Source organism: Ambystoma mexicanum, chromosome 1p, assembly GCF_040938575.1.
Source record: "Ambystoma mexicanum isolate Mex_15411 chromosome 1p, UKY_AmexF1_1, whole genome shotgun sequence".
NCBI classification, from domain to species: domain Eukaryota; kingdom Metazoa; phylum Chordata; class Amphibia; order Caudata; family Ambystomatidae; genus Ambystoma; species Ambystoma mexicanum.
In genome coordinates, this window is record NC_090921.1 from 1,235,733,096 (window position 1) to 1,235,748,267 (window position 15,172).

Below are 15,172 nucleotides of genomic sequence, written 5' to 3' on the forward strand. Positions count from 1 at the left end.
ATGCAGCAGAGTGGGTCCAATTTTGCGATGGTGTTTCAGTTTTTCATTCACATCTTTTAAACTCCTCAATTTAGTTGTATTCTGCCTACCCAATACTGTGGCAATAAGCCACGAGACTGCGGGCCAGTACCGCCCCAGGTAATGCCCAGGGGCATTACCTGGGGCGGTATTGGCCCGCAGTCAAGGGGCATATTGCCATTAGTACCAAAACGTAGTCCATTTTCCCTTTCCATGGCGGCCATTGGGAGCGGGCGCACTGGGAACAATATGTTCCCAGTGCGTCCACTCCCGAGAAAAGAAGAAAAAAGAAGTTAAGTGGGGTGGGGAAGGAAGGAAAAAAAAAGAAAACGTACCGTGGTCTCCGTCGGGGGATGATGGAATCCTCCAGCCGTGTGGAGGCTTGAAGCGGGGATGGCCCCGCACGAGTCTCCACACGGCTGGAGGTTTCCATCGTCCCCCGCCGGAGACTGCGGGATAGAAGATAAGTGGGGTGGGGTGGGAGGAGGTAGGAGGAAAGGGGAAACAAAAACAAAATGGCTTACCTGAGTCCCCGGCGGGGGACGAGACAAGCCTCCAGCCATGGGGAGGCTCGGAGCGGGGATTGCCCCGTTTCAAGCCTCCTCATTGGCTGAGGGGCTGCCACGCCCCTCGCCGGGAACAGAATACCCGACACACACAGCGTAAAAGGGAATACCATGTGGTATGGCTCGCAAATGAGCCAATCACCACGCTGTATTCCCGTTGCGCCATGTGTGCTGGGTAATAATTCCTCCTACCAATCTGAATGAGCCTCACACTGACTTGCACAAATTATCCCCTTTCTAGACTTGAGCGCACTCTTCAAGTGTGCCTAAAGCAGGGGGAAGGGATTAGGTTTATCCTCACGCATTAGTGCATTCTGCCCTTCATGTCCTGCTTTTACGCTGCATACACATGTAATGTGCTGGGGTGCCCCTATGCGGAGTAGGCCCTTCTTTATATTGTCCTGTTGCCATTGTTCTGGCCAGCCCTGCTAACCCTGTCACTTTGCTACACCCTTAAAACAGAAGCTATATTAAAATAGCCAATCCTACAACTGCTCTGTCTACATTCACACAATTAGGTGAGCTCACTTTTCTGTGGCCCTACCATGGGGACATTGTAGATATTTAGGAAAAAGAGACACCCTGCTAAGTGTCCTTTGAGAAAGGAGAGGAAAGCATTCACTCATAAGAGCTCCATAGGAGTGGAAGCGGAAAAAATAAAATCTGCCCGGTCATGGCCTTGCCCAAGCTCCTCCTTACTTTGGATGCCTCTTCCAGGGAAGGTCCTGTGTGTGGCTGAAGACTAGAGTACTCCCAAGACAACTTCATACACACCCATTCATACTATTCGGATGTCTGATGTTATACCCTAGCGTCTCATCCGTCGTGCTTCTAGCTAATGGGAGCTGACTACACACCTTACTAACTGACTAATATAGATCAGTCATGATTCATACTGACTGATTACAGTTCCCTTACCTGACTGGCTGCATGCATCTAACTGAATGACAGATGACGTTCTTAACAGTGTTGTGTATTCTGTTTCAGTACCACGCATATGTGCATTTCTACACGTGCTCTGACCTAACACAAATTTTACACAGGGCTGTCGCAAGGTGTGGTGAGGGTCGGGCCAAAATATTAGGTGAGGCCACCTTATGATTTTATGGACTGGGCCAGCGGCAGCACCGCCGCACACAGGAGACTCGAGAAATCTCCCCTTGAGTTTGTTTGGAGGAACCCAAATATGGTTTATTATTACAAGTTCAAATCAACGGTTCTATGTGTTAAAATCACGGCAAAAATGGCCGTGAACACAAAAATTGCTGTGGTTTTGACGCCGCATTCCATGTAAAGGATGCGGGGGACACCCCTGCAACCACTGGACCAATACACCATTTAAAGGGAGCGGCGTACACCCCCGCATCCCCCGCTCCCCTTAAATGGTGTAATGGGGTACACCTTTAAGGGGTCAAACCACAGCATTTTGCTGCAATTCTTTTTACAGGTAATAATTTTTGCCGCGATTTTATCACTGCATACAAAATCAACTACAGCAAAGTTAGATTTCTCTACTGAGGAAAGGTTTATGCTAGACTAACCTTTGTACCATATGCATACATATTGGATGGCATGACAGTGTGTGGTGCGCAACGCCAGTATTAAGGAGCACCCTACCCCTGTGTGCACATTAAAACACACATTGTAAACAATAACAGATAGATGATGTAAAGTTCAGACTGGTGAAATTCTGAACTGAAGAGGTTTAAATGTTTGTGCCAATTATGCGGGAGCTACAGAGCACAGTGAGGGAGCCCAAAACAAGCAAAAGGTGCTTGAGGGGGGTTCCCACTCCCGAAAAAAATATTTGAAATATTGGGTTAAAATTATGCATTTTATTGCACTTTCTTTGCAAAATTGGGTAGAAATCCATACAGTATGCAATTGGTTTTGTATGAAGCCGATGATATGATATGATATGGCATTTATAACGCGCCTATACACAAGTGTTCCAATAGATTACATGCCGCCTTTGCCCACAACATATGCTAATATAAAAATATATTCATGTTGCTTGTCCCCATGTATGTCCATGCAGGCTGCACCAATATATGCCATTATTGCCATATAAGGACTCCCCGCCATTAAAAATGCCATGACACAGAAAGAATGTCCAGGCTGACTGTGCGCCATAAATGTTGCTATTGACTAGACTGGCCTATTGTCAATGTTTTACAGTTTAGCCAAGTAGTATGTTTGCTTTACCCTAGATGTATGGTCCTGTGCATCAAGGGTAAAGCAAAACAAGCATTGGCAATGCTAACAGTTTGGGCTTTGTGTAGGCATGGGAAAGGCACTGCTGTTTTGGTATAAACTGGTCCTTGATGGTAGAATGTGCAAATTGGTTCGAGTACCTGAGCATCTCATAGCAGAGCATGACAAATGCCTACTAACTATGCACAAGCCAACACTGTTGGCTTTGCCAATGCTTGTTTTTAACAGGCCTTGCCTGAAAGGCACGTGGTACTTTTAAATCATGTGGCTGAAGGTAGGCCTGGTCAAGAAATGTTTAGTACACCAGTAGCATGTTTACAACTTCAATTAATCCATCAAGTCTCAGAAGACTCCTTTGAGAAAACACTTTCAGACACATTGAGGGCAACGTTTGATGAAAAGGCTTGATTAAAGCTAGCTCAAAGAGTTCCAATGAGGAGGTGTTTTGGGTGGGGCGCAGGCAGGAACTGAGTGAGAATTGCCATAGGGATTAGCATGGCCACGGGAATTCAAATGGTGGGCAAATAACTAAACAACACGTACACACTTTGCGTCCCTCCTCATATGCCATTTCTTCCTATCTGTAATTAGGATGGTTCTTCACAAATCCGGCAAAATATATCTCCTCGGATCTCAGATCCACAATCCTGTGAAATCAATGTGCACTATATATTTATTTAAGAATGCTGTGGTGCATTCCTGTTTTAAACTATGTCAGGCAGGGATTTTAACTTTGGGCGCTAGGTTCTGAAGTGAGACATTTCCCCACAAGACCACTTGACGGTCTGAGCAGGAGCCCTGTGCAATCTCTTGTTAATGTTGCACTGTACTGGAAATATTTATGTGCATATTTTAGGTTCATAAGCGGTGCAGATTTTGTATTTTGCTGACATGATAAATCCTCTAAGGGGAAGAGGTACATTTTCATGGGGGTGACTATAATACCTGCCCTACACTCTCCCAATCCTCCCCTCGCTGGACCTGGCCCCTTTCTCTGCACTGGGTGAGATGCCCCTGTAAAAAGGTCGATTTCCACCAATGTCTGTTCTCTAAAGCAATTGTTTTGGCTTATTGCTGGCACAAACGTAACCCAAACTAAAAAGAATGCCATGCAGTGGTGCAAAACCATTGAGCAGATCGTGCTGCAGTTCCCTCCCAAAATATTGGGCTTTGTTGACTCGACCTTGCTGCATGGGCAGTGCCAGGCCCTGACTAGAGAGTGCTGAAGCCCTCCAACTTTGAAGCTTTTTTTCGGTGTGTCATCAGCCGTAGCTGCGATAGCAAAATCAAGGGCCTTTGAGAGAGCGCTGTATTTGCTGTTAACAAGCGGCAGCAGCAACAATCATGCAGAGGACAAAAGCCTGCCCATGCAATATCAACAGACCCACTTTGATAAAGCCAAAGTCTTAATTTCAGCTTTTAGATGGCCCATGTCTCCAGTGATTAGCATAGCATTATGAAAGTAAACAGCCTCTGAATTGGGGTGAAAGGTACAACTAGTGGTCAAAGTGAAGGTGAAATAGCTATTCAACTTCCTAGCTGGGCTGAGGGAATTGGGATGGGAATGGGACATGGGCTGGCCTAAGATATGTCTGGTCTGGTGTGGGCCCATTTCCTTTTAATGTTTGGGGAGTACCCTTTGCCTTACAGTTGAAAAAATGGGCCAAAGTGCCTGTGGAGTGCTTAAATAATGAAGTCAAACGAATGCAGCTAGGTTCTTAAAAGGCTGCAGATTATCAGTAGGTTTCTGTCATAAGACTGCCAACATGAGGGCAGCTGCTTGGAGGCCCATTTCAGCAATAAAAACTGAAAGGTTCAGACCCCATCCCTGGGTGGGGAGACTGACAGCACAATGGGTTTATTCGCCCCACATTAACCTCAATCACTATCCGCTTTCAAAACTGTCATCCAGCCACCTCAAAAGTTTGAGGCTGGCTCCGCTCCTGCCTGGCTGACCTACAGAGCCGAGGTCTGAATGAATAGGTCACAGATGGGTTCTATGTGATATTACCGATTGTTAAATACTGAAAACAAAAAAGACAGATTTATTTCAGATGTTTTTGTTTCAGCTTTTAATGCAGCAAAATCACTCTCTGCAATCCCCACCCACCCCTGCCCCTGACAGGGTGAACCCCATCCCACACCCACCCTCTCCTGCAGGTCGTTTACTTAATCATGGGGGTTTAACCCCCGCAAACTTCCCTTTTAACCCCCCCACCGCCCCCTTCCCATCACAATACAAACTCACTACATACACGCACACTCACCCACCCACACACACACACACGGACATAGACCTATCTTCCACTCCAGCAACAGCTCTTCCGGGTCCTTGTCAGCCCTTAAGCCCCTGCGCGCATTTGTGTGTGGCAGGGGTTTCACAAGTATGACAATTCGATTTAGAAAGACCACTCCGTGCGGTCATGGAGCAGAGTTTCTAAATCGATCATTTTTCTATTCGACCCGTTTAAATAGGCCAATTCACTTACGCCCACAGATGTTTAACGATGCCTGGGCTTTGTTGTAAACAAAGGCCCTGCAATTACTAACATAAAGCATTTCCCTGTTAGCACCTATATTCACATGCATCCATTTTTAGACAATTTAAATTGTGATATGGAGTTAGCAGTTCCATGCCAGGGGGATGAATTTAGAAGTGACATGAAACAGCTCATTCTCACAGCAGTCCCTAAGTGTGGCATTTCAGAAATGAAGGAGAGAGTTAACTTCTTGTAACATTGAAGCATCACCAGAATAGTCTCATTCTAATGTGCAAAGAAGTTAGATGCCTCCATACAAGTAAGTTTCCTCCTCCTCCACAGCCTCTTAAGTTAGCGCCCCTCCCAATATTTGAAGTGATAGACCTCCCTCCCTGAAATTCTAGCCTAGGTGCACCCATGATGCCATGCCCCCACCCCTAAATTTGGTGGTCCGCAGGGGCTGCCACACACACTGACATAAAACACATTTACCACTGAATTCATCCACCAGTCAAAGAACTCCTTTAGTGTAGGCATACATAAAACCAAACACAGAATTGACAAACATAAACACCAACATACACGCATACATTCATGCACATATAGATAGATATTTAATTTAAATACACATATATATATATATACACTTAATTTAAAATAAAATAAAACATTTACCTTGCCTCCATGCACCCTTCAAAAGCACCTACACAGCCACCTGAGTACCGGATGGCCCTCCCTTCACTCCGACACGTAGACACTCTGCCTAAGGGGAGAGGACTTCTCTCCTATTTGTCAGAATGTTCATGCTGTGCAACGTGAACACATTGACTGACAGGAGAGGAGTCCTCTCTTTTCATTCAACATGTCTATATTGTCAGCTGAATAACGGGAGATGGCATAGTTCACTTCTGAGCCCCGCTGTCTCCCATTATTTTGCTACGCAACAAACAGCAAAATCATTGCAGGGGCAGAGAGCAGCCAGCACAGTCCACTGTGTAAATAAAGGACACAGGTAGACTGTGCTACCTTCTACTCAGGGAAGGGTGCCGCAAGGCCCCCTCCCCCCCCCAAGTGCACGACCCAGGGCAGTTTGCCCCTCCTGCCCCTCCCCCCTTGTGACTGCCCTGATTTTACAGATTACACCTTTTGAAGCTGACCCAATCTCCCCATTCAGGTCTGATTCCATTCTTGCTACAGTGCTGGAGGAGAAACAGCACTTACGGACAGCCTCCCTAGATTGTCCCCAATAGAAATTTGGAGCAATCTCCTACCAGTCAGATGATGCTCCGTGGGGTTCAGAGAATGTCGGTTAACATGGTTGTCAATGACATCCCAGGATTCCAGCAAATCCTTGTTGCAGCACCAGATTGTGGTTGGAAAAAAGATCCCACATGATAGATTTGGAAGAGCATCAAGGAGCAAAGGATGTTAATTTGATTGCAATGCAATATCTTGCTGAATATCCCCTCTTAAACTAAAAACAGCAACCAACCCCCAAATCACATATGAGAGGTGGTGAAAGGTCTCCTCACCCAAAGGACTTTAGTTGACTTTGGGAAAAGATGGAAGTGCTGGGAAGATGTATTCTCTCGCTTCAGGGAGTAAACTCCTGCTTGTCCCATTTTAATGTTCTGTGGACCTGCTGGTTCCTCCCATCATGTGACACGACACTTCTAGAAAACATCTGATCATGGGTAACCGTGAGGGTTACTTGACACCTTCTCCACCGTGTGGCACCCTGGGCTTTTCCATGTACTAATAGCAGTCCTGCCCTTATCCCACAAAATGCTGGCAAAATCTGCCTTGTACCGCTTACCAGTGCCAAGGCCTTCCCAGCAAGGTCAGCAATATTTATAATGCTAGCCGCCCTAGCCGCTGAGGCCTCGCAAGGACAATTTCTACTTCTTTCTTTATTGTCCATTGTTAATTGCTAAAAAGTACAGGAAACCCCAAAGAATATTTGGTTTAATACCCCAGAACTTTTTTCAAAACGTCCTTACCTTGCTCGCAACCAGTCCTGCATTTTAAGCACCTGAACTCCTGCTTTGTTAATTACAGACCAGATTTACCATATGCCAGATTAATGTTTTTTTTCAAAGTTTTGAATACCTTAGCTTTATTAAACAATTGTCAAAAACGTTTCAGTCTTATCCAATTTCTTAATTGATTCGTCTGTGCTGATTATTTAACTGTGGCCACAATATGCAGGAAACTCCTGTGTGTGTTGTGCCAACAAATCGCAAGCAAGGATTACTGTAAAACGTCATTGTTTCCTCTGTGTGTTGAGTATCGACACCCTATGTTGGGAGACGTTCTGGATTGGAACTCTTTGCGCTGAGAGTTGAGCAAAAATTAGTACAAGTCCTTATACCTATTGGAGAAAAAACAACTAGTGAACTTAGCTCTGGTGTTGTATGGGAAAAGATGTTAACGGACCTAAGCAATGCCTAGAAAAAGGGATCCGTCAGAGACTGAACAAGTATCGTGGTTACAGGACGTTAAACGTGCAGATACAAAAAGAATTTGAAAGAGGATAGTGGGAGAGGCAAAGTTTGTGACAGATAATAGCAACCTACATTCCTTATCTGGAAAAGCGTTGGGGACAGGGGTGCCCAAAACATCTCATAATGCATTATGTGATGTCACATTGATGGGATGCGTACAGCGCACTTCTGCCGTTTGCCTAGACTCCAGGCACCCTGGTTGATGTGAAACAGAGGGAGGTGATGTAGCTTAGCAGTGAAGAGTGGTAACATGCTCGATAGGTGTGCTCTTGTGTAGATGTATGCAGACTCCGATGTAAAAAGGAAAGGGCATGCTGGTGCACGTGAACGGCCAGGGGCCTCTTGCTTGTCTGACACCCTGATATGATATGATATATGATATTTTATTTATATCGCGCTCTTACACAGGTGTTTCAGAGCGCAACCAGGCAAAGGGAGGGGAACAGGGTAGAAACAAAAACAACGATCTTACTAGGCCCAGTGACATTGAGAATGCGCAGGTCCATGGGAAGGGAAAAAGGGGGAAAGTGCAGAGCATAGGAGAGAAACAAAATAAATAGTAAGTACATAAATAATTAAATAGAGTGTTAGCAGTGGTAGTGCAGCCTGTAAGAGGCAAAGGTGCTAGGTTAGTCAGATAGGGAGTATCTGATAAGTGCAGAAGAAGAGTGGGTGGGGAACTGCATGGGTACAGACACAGGCCCCAGTGCAAGGGGTGGACCGGAGGCAGGGCAGGAGGATGGCAGGGAGAGCAGGTACCTGGGCCCGAAGGGAAGAAGGTGGCCAGGTGCAGAATGCCGAGGGAAAAAGGCAGATCAGCAGGGGAGAAGCAGGGCGAAGGCAGAAGCGAAGAGGAAGGTCTTGAGGAGCTTCCGGAACCATAGATGGTTCTCCTCAAGTTTCAAGATGGCAGGGAGGCAGTTCCAAAAGGAGGCCCCGGCCGAAGACAGGGAGTTTATCAAGCAATGTGCCACGTGAAGTACTATTGTGTGATCATTTTGCCCGCGATAGGTGGAAGTCCATAAATGAATGTGATGAGGTTCGAGTTGAGCATGAAACTGCTATCTATGTTGTTCAAGTGCTGGGTGGTATAGCGAAGTCCAAAACATGGTGCCATAGGGTTTCCTGAAGTGTTTAAAGGGTTACATGTAATTAGAACTAATGAAATAATAACTAATGGAAAAATAGCGAACACAAAATAACTCATTCCAAAATAACAAATTCATTTTTTGTTGTATGGGGGTGGCTCGGGGGTTCCCCACCAACACCCCCCCCCCTTTTTTAAATAACAATACTTTTCCCCCACCGCCAAAACCACTATTCCTTCTCACAACCCCATTTTTAGTTTTTTGGGAATTAGTTATTTTTTAATTTGTTGTTTTGGATGCAATATAATCACTGCATACCATTTAAAGTTCCAGCTTTAAAGCTTCCCGAGTACAATCCGGTGGACAGACGAACACGCCAAAGAGAAATTTTTGCGGATGAACCAGACCTCCCCAAAGAGTGTGGTTCATGTGGTCCCCTATAAGTATAAATGGAATGGGGCCTTCATATGATCACTAGTCCTGTCAAGGGCCAATGGCAGTATGAGGACCTCTGTATGTTTTTGTTCGATGTGCTTTTTAGGAGAGAACAGCAAGTTGTGATTTATCCTCAGTCCACTGGGGGGCGGGTGGGGGGTTAGGGGTGGAGGGAGTCTGCCTTGTGGGATTGAATTTGCAGCCAGTGCAAAGCCCGAGCAAACTTCCGGGTACATGCTTGTTGGTCACGAATCCACAGAACTAGACAAATGAAGAATATGAAAACCAGCTGGAAGGCGGCCATTTCAGTCTTCTGTGCTGTGGAGCAAGGAGGGCCTCGCTGGTAGGCAAATCTACCTCTCACTGGATATAAGCAAAAGGCATTGTATTGGGTTCAGAGATAAAAACAAAGCCAAAATGTGTGGGCATTATATCATGAATAGAAAGAAAGAGACAAATAGGTTGTGAGCAAAAAAAAACTTTGTCTATAAATGGACTATGTTTAAGTAGCAAATGACGCCCTCTTTGCCAGATAAACAGTGATTCTTGGGAAACGTTCAATTTAATCTTCTCTGTTATTGTTCAGGAAATAAAGAAGGGTCAGATTCCTTCAATATAACCCTTTACCCAACACAAATATGCATTTGATTGCAAAAATGTCAATGCAAAACTTTCGATGGAAAACGTTTCGTTGACATTTTTTTTTCGAAGCAAAGACTGGATATCTGTCAAACCATCAGATCAGCTCAAGATTGTGGTTGGAAAATGGCCGCCAGTTATAAAGAAAATTGCTCTTAGAAATTAGAACATAACTAAAATACTAGTGATACTAGTGAAGAATGGCTATGGGAGATGGCAGTGTCGTTAATGTTATGCTGAAAAAACAGGAAATCGGAACGTTATATCAAGAGCATATGGGGAAGTTATTTCAAGGTCTATGATTGGCTGTCTTATTCGATATCTGCCTGTTCCTCGTCTAAACTGGATACATGGTAGAACATGGATTCAGAGCGGTGAATTTACTGGGTCTGATGTTTCAGGGTCCGGAAAATGAGTGTGCTCTGGTGTTCACTTGGAAGAGCGAGCACTCGTTCAATGAAACCATTACAAAGTCATTCTCATAATGCGATCTGCATATATTTACAAAAGGATGTACACGGGGCATGGGCTGAAAGCTATTACATCCACTCCTTTCCCAGGAAAATGAAATGGCACAAATTAGATCATGCTTAGGTTGCGAATGCCGGTTCATTGTTTCAAATGCAGAACACAAACTGGGCCATCTGGATGCACCCCATATTTCTTCTGAGTGGCCATTGGTGCATCTGAATTGATTAAAATCCCCCTGAATGATGCATGCTCCTTTCAATTATCTCCGCAATGATAAAGACATCTAACGTATCCAAACGGATGGACATTGCATTTTTGCATCTGAATTGAATTGCAAACAGTCGTGCATACATAAATCTATGCCCTCATGTTAATGCACTCCTGAATTAATGTGTATTCTTATCTGGATCATTAAGAACACATTTCAATAATGCACTCCTTTAATAACATAAATGAAACGAAAAGCATTGATCCTATGCACCCGGAACACAAAAGGTGCAGTAGATAAAGAAAGGTAACAACATGAAAATGGATACAGTGTAAAACAGCAGGTAACATATATTAACATATACATTAAATTGAAATGATGTTGCAAGTTACTGAAACAATATTGTATACATGAAATAAATATGAATTACAAAAACACGTTTCACAGCGATGTGAGGGAGACAGGAGTGCATGAGCAGAGCATTATCTGAAACAGGTGTAACATCTGTTGAACAATATATTGGGTGCGTTTCAGTGACATGCCCCCTTTATTTATTTTTACGGGCAAGGCAGGTGGGCAAGTCCACTAGAGAAGTGATTAAATAATCTCTACACTGGATCAGGGTAACTCAACATACGCGATTCAAGTCTTATTCTGCTAGAACAAAACTGGGCTGTGGGGGACGGAGGGGGAGGGTTCACAAAGGTGATACATACTCTAGGTGGGCTACAAATAGCACTGGCCTAAGACATCTTTCAGTATGTTCGCCAATATCTTGATTACCTCTCGTGGTCAAAATGTACCGGTGGTTGTAATTCAGTGATAAAAGAACACCAGCAAAAACCAATGTGAAATTCTGTAAGAGGGCTTTCTGCAGGAAAAAACACTTTGCCGTGATTACCTTGGGTGCAATGTCCTTTCATCGTGGAACGTTTTTTCGCTGTTTTTTTTACTGGAAATATTTTATCGAAAAAATCCCATTGAATTTTATTTGGGGGGGTTAAAATTTTATGTATATAGGATGTGGGTTTTTGGTAACAGATATAAAGTAAAATTGAATGGGGGTTGGGGGAACCCCCCAAAGTAAAATTGAATGGGGGTTGGGGGAACCCCCCAAAAAAAAAAAATTGGATGGGTTTTTTCGATAAAAAATTCGTGGTAAAAAACCCAGCAAAAAAAAGTCCTGCGATGAAATGACATGGAACCATTACATTGTTATGTAACAAAACATGGTACACAGTTTGCATTTTGGCCTTTGCTATCTAGTAAGCATTTTGTTTAATACCAGTTCAAAGCTGATCATATGTTCAGTGGTAATGACCTTAATGTTTACATGTCATACTTTTCTGTAGCACTTACTGCCAGGAGTTTCATTAACAGTGATTACAAAAAGAGGCCCACAATGAGCACCAAGAGCCCACCAAACACGTGCCCTCTTTTTTGACAGTATGTTATATCTAGGGCTTGTTCAATCTGTCTTAGGTCCTACCCATAAATTGGGGAATACCCTAGTTCTGATCATAGCAAATGAAGCCCTAATTACCACACTCTCAGCTGAGCCAGTATTATGGTCAGATCACCTCTTAGTGACCTGCTCGCTCAAAGTGGCTCAGATGCAGCAAACGATTGCCCCTCTCAGAAGGTGGCAACACTGCTGGCGATCAGTTGACCTTCAGGGTCTTATTTCCTTAGTCAAAGACAAATGTAGTGCTGCTCCAGTAGCCGCTCTATCGCTGCTTTCCCGTTCTCTGCATGAAGCGGGCTACTTTCCCGTTCTCTGCATGAAGCGGCGTATATGGTGGTCCCCCTTCGGCTCATTCAGCCACGACAAATTCACTCTGGACCTTGGTTTACAGAAAATCTTAAACTTGCACGTCTTGACCTTAGACAGGCAGAACGAAAGTGCTGAATACCCTTTGACCCGTCTCGTAAGCTTCAGTACAAATATCGTGCTGTAGCTTACTCTCCGGCCATTGTGGCTTCTACGAAAATGTATTTTGCGCGAAAGATTGAATCATCTCTATGTCAGCCAAATACCCTTTTCTGTGTGGTGAGATTTCTCTCCTCCTCAGCTAAGCTGGTTCCTTCAGTGAGTTCCTCTCAGGAACTTTGTGACTTGCTGTCACAATTTTTTATTACTAAAATTGAGAACATTCAAGCTAATATCGCGCAGGCTGCAACAACATCTCCTCCTCTGATTGAACTTTTACGCCTTAATAGCTGGACTGCCTCGGGGGGTTGTTCTTCCCTCGGGCTATTTACTGAATCAGAAAAACTTGTGGCTATTCAACACATTAAGTCAGCGGCTCCGTCCGATGTCATCCGCCTTGCTGTAATGAAGGATATTTCTTCCGAGCTGCTGAGTGGGATCACTGTGGCAGTTAATGCTTCTTGTCAGACGGGCTTTATTCCCCCTGAGCTTAAAGTTGCAACTGTGATCCCTCTTCTCAAGAAACCATTGTTGGATCCTACTTCGCCTTCCAACTATCGTCCTAATTCTCTTCTGATGTTTTTTATGAAGCTTTTGGAGTTTTTAATTTCTCCTTTGCAGTCCTCTTTTATGGAATACACAGACCTCTTTGATCCCGCTCAGCCTGGTCAGGGAGTCCAAGAGACTCAAAGTGAAAGCCGCTGCAGTCCTAAATACAACGTTGTATTTGTAAATGCTGTGCTATTTACAAATACAACATTATATTTCTGACTGCGGTGGCTTTCGCTTTGAGTCTCCTGGGCTCCCCCGGGTCAGGGGAGTCCAGGAGACTCAAAGTGAAAGCTGCTGCAGTCAGAAATACAACCTTGTTGTATTTCTAAATGCTGCAGTTTTCTATCTACGTTTCTCAGACTCCGGGAAACGTAGAAAGAAAACCACAGCATATTTAAATACAACAACGTTGTATTTAGGTTTGCTGTGGGTTCAGCTTTGAGTCTCCTATTCTCCCCCGGAACCCAGGAGATTCAAAGCTGAAGCCACAGCAAACATAAATACAATGTTATAAATGCTGCGGTTTTCTTTCCAAGTTAGAAAGAAAACCGCAGCATTTATTTTGCAGTGCTTTTAAAAAAGAAGAACATTTAAAGCACTTACCAGCAGCAGCTTGTGTTAATCTCTGCTGTGTGGGTATAATGAAGCAAAAGCCACCTGCTGGTAGCTTTTGTTTATTACAGCTGGCTGGCTTTTGCTTCATTACTCCCGTAAGGGCAGAAATTAACAAAAGCACAGGAGGCTCATCCATTTCACAAAATGGATGCCTCGTAGTGCTTTAAATCTGTGACTTTGGGCCTCTTTTGCTCAAAAGTTTACATAGGAACTTTCTTAATGAATACTTTTTATATATATTTTTGATGATGGCCCATCTTTTGAGCCAACAACATTTTTGATGGCACTATTCCTTTGATGGAGACAAGACAGAGGTGTTGGTGGTGTGTCCCCCCTGATCCGTCTCTCTAGGTCTCCTCTTTTTGGCCACATTCTCTTGGCCCTCTTCCCACACCGGTTGTAAAGGTGAAGAATTTGGGCGTGATGATCTCTGCCTCCCTTTCCAGGGAGGCACAAGTCTTGGTGGTCTGCCAAGCAGGCCATTTTCATCTAAGAATACTAAAAAAGGTGCTTCCTTTGATACCATTCCACCTGCAGCCGCCAGTGGTTGCAGCCATGGTTATGAGTCGCTTGTACTACTGCAATTCACTATATCTAGCCTAGCCCAAGGGCTTAGTCCAGTGGCTTCAGCATTTGCAGAACATTGTGGCTGGGTGGCCACAGGCTCTCCTTATGGGGCCCATGTTTCACCGGTCCAGCGCTCTCTGCATTGGCTTCCTGTCACTCAGCAGATTAAGTTTAAGGCTTTCTACCTGGCGCATGGTGCTCTTCACAATCAAGGGACTGAGTACCTGTGCGTTAAATTTACCCGCTATTCCGCCCTGTGGTTTCTTCGATCCGCCTCAGCAGGTTTACTTTGCGTCCCACCATTTCACCGCTCCAGCATTGGAGGCCGGGCCTTTTCGGTTGCCTCAGCACAACTTTGGAATGCCCTTCCACTGACACTGAAAAATCTGTCAAATCATCTGACCTTTAGAAAAGCTTTAAAAACCTATCTGTTTTAGTTTGATCGGTATATGGATTATTGACCTCTCTCTCCTCAGCTCCATGATACCCTTGGGTGACTGTGCGCTTAACTAATGACCTTAACATAACAATATATAAGAGCTTGTGTTATATAAGTAAAGGCCAATTCCAGTTCGATCCTACTAAGCCCAATAAAAGGGACTGCATCCCGGGACCTTGCATCCCAGCTAAACCGGTGGCATTTGCATCACCCATCACTCATTCCTTCCCATTCCCAACCTCACCTCATCTTGGGAGGAACGCTCAGGGGCAACATGCTTGCCTTGGAAGCAAGATGACACTGAGCAGCACAGGTTTGATTTCTGGGTCCGCGCTTAGAAACCTCTGGGTATTACGCGTTTTATTAATAACCTATCATATCATATCACCCGCAGACGCAGACCCAGACTGCACCCCACTCCTGTGCATCTCTGGCTCACAGAACCT

At 44.5% G+C, this 15,172-nt stretch overlaps 1 protein-coding gene across 1 annotated transcript in view; it reads left to right on the forward strand.

Moving 5' to 3' along the window:
* Positions 1-15,172, forward strand: part of LOC138452344 (G protein-activated inward rectifier potassium channel 4-like) — an 855,022-nt gene that overhangs the window by 694,569 nt on the left and 145,281 nt on the right. The window lies entirely within an intron of this gene.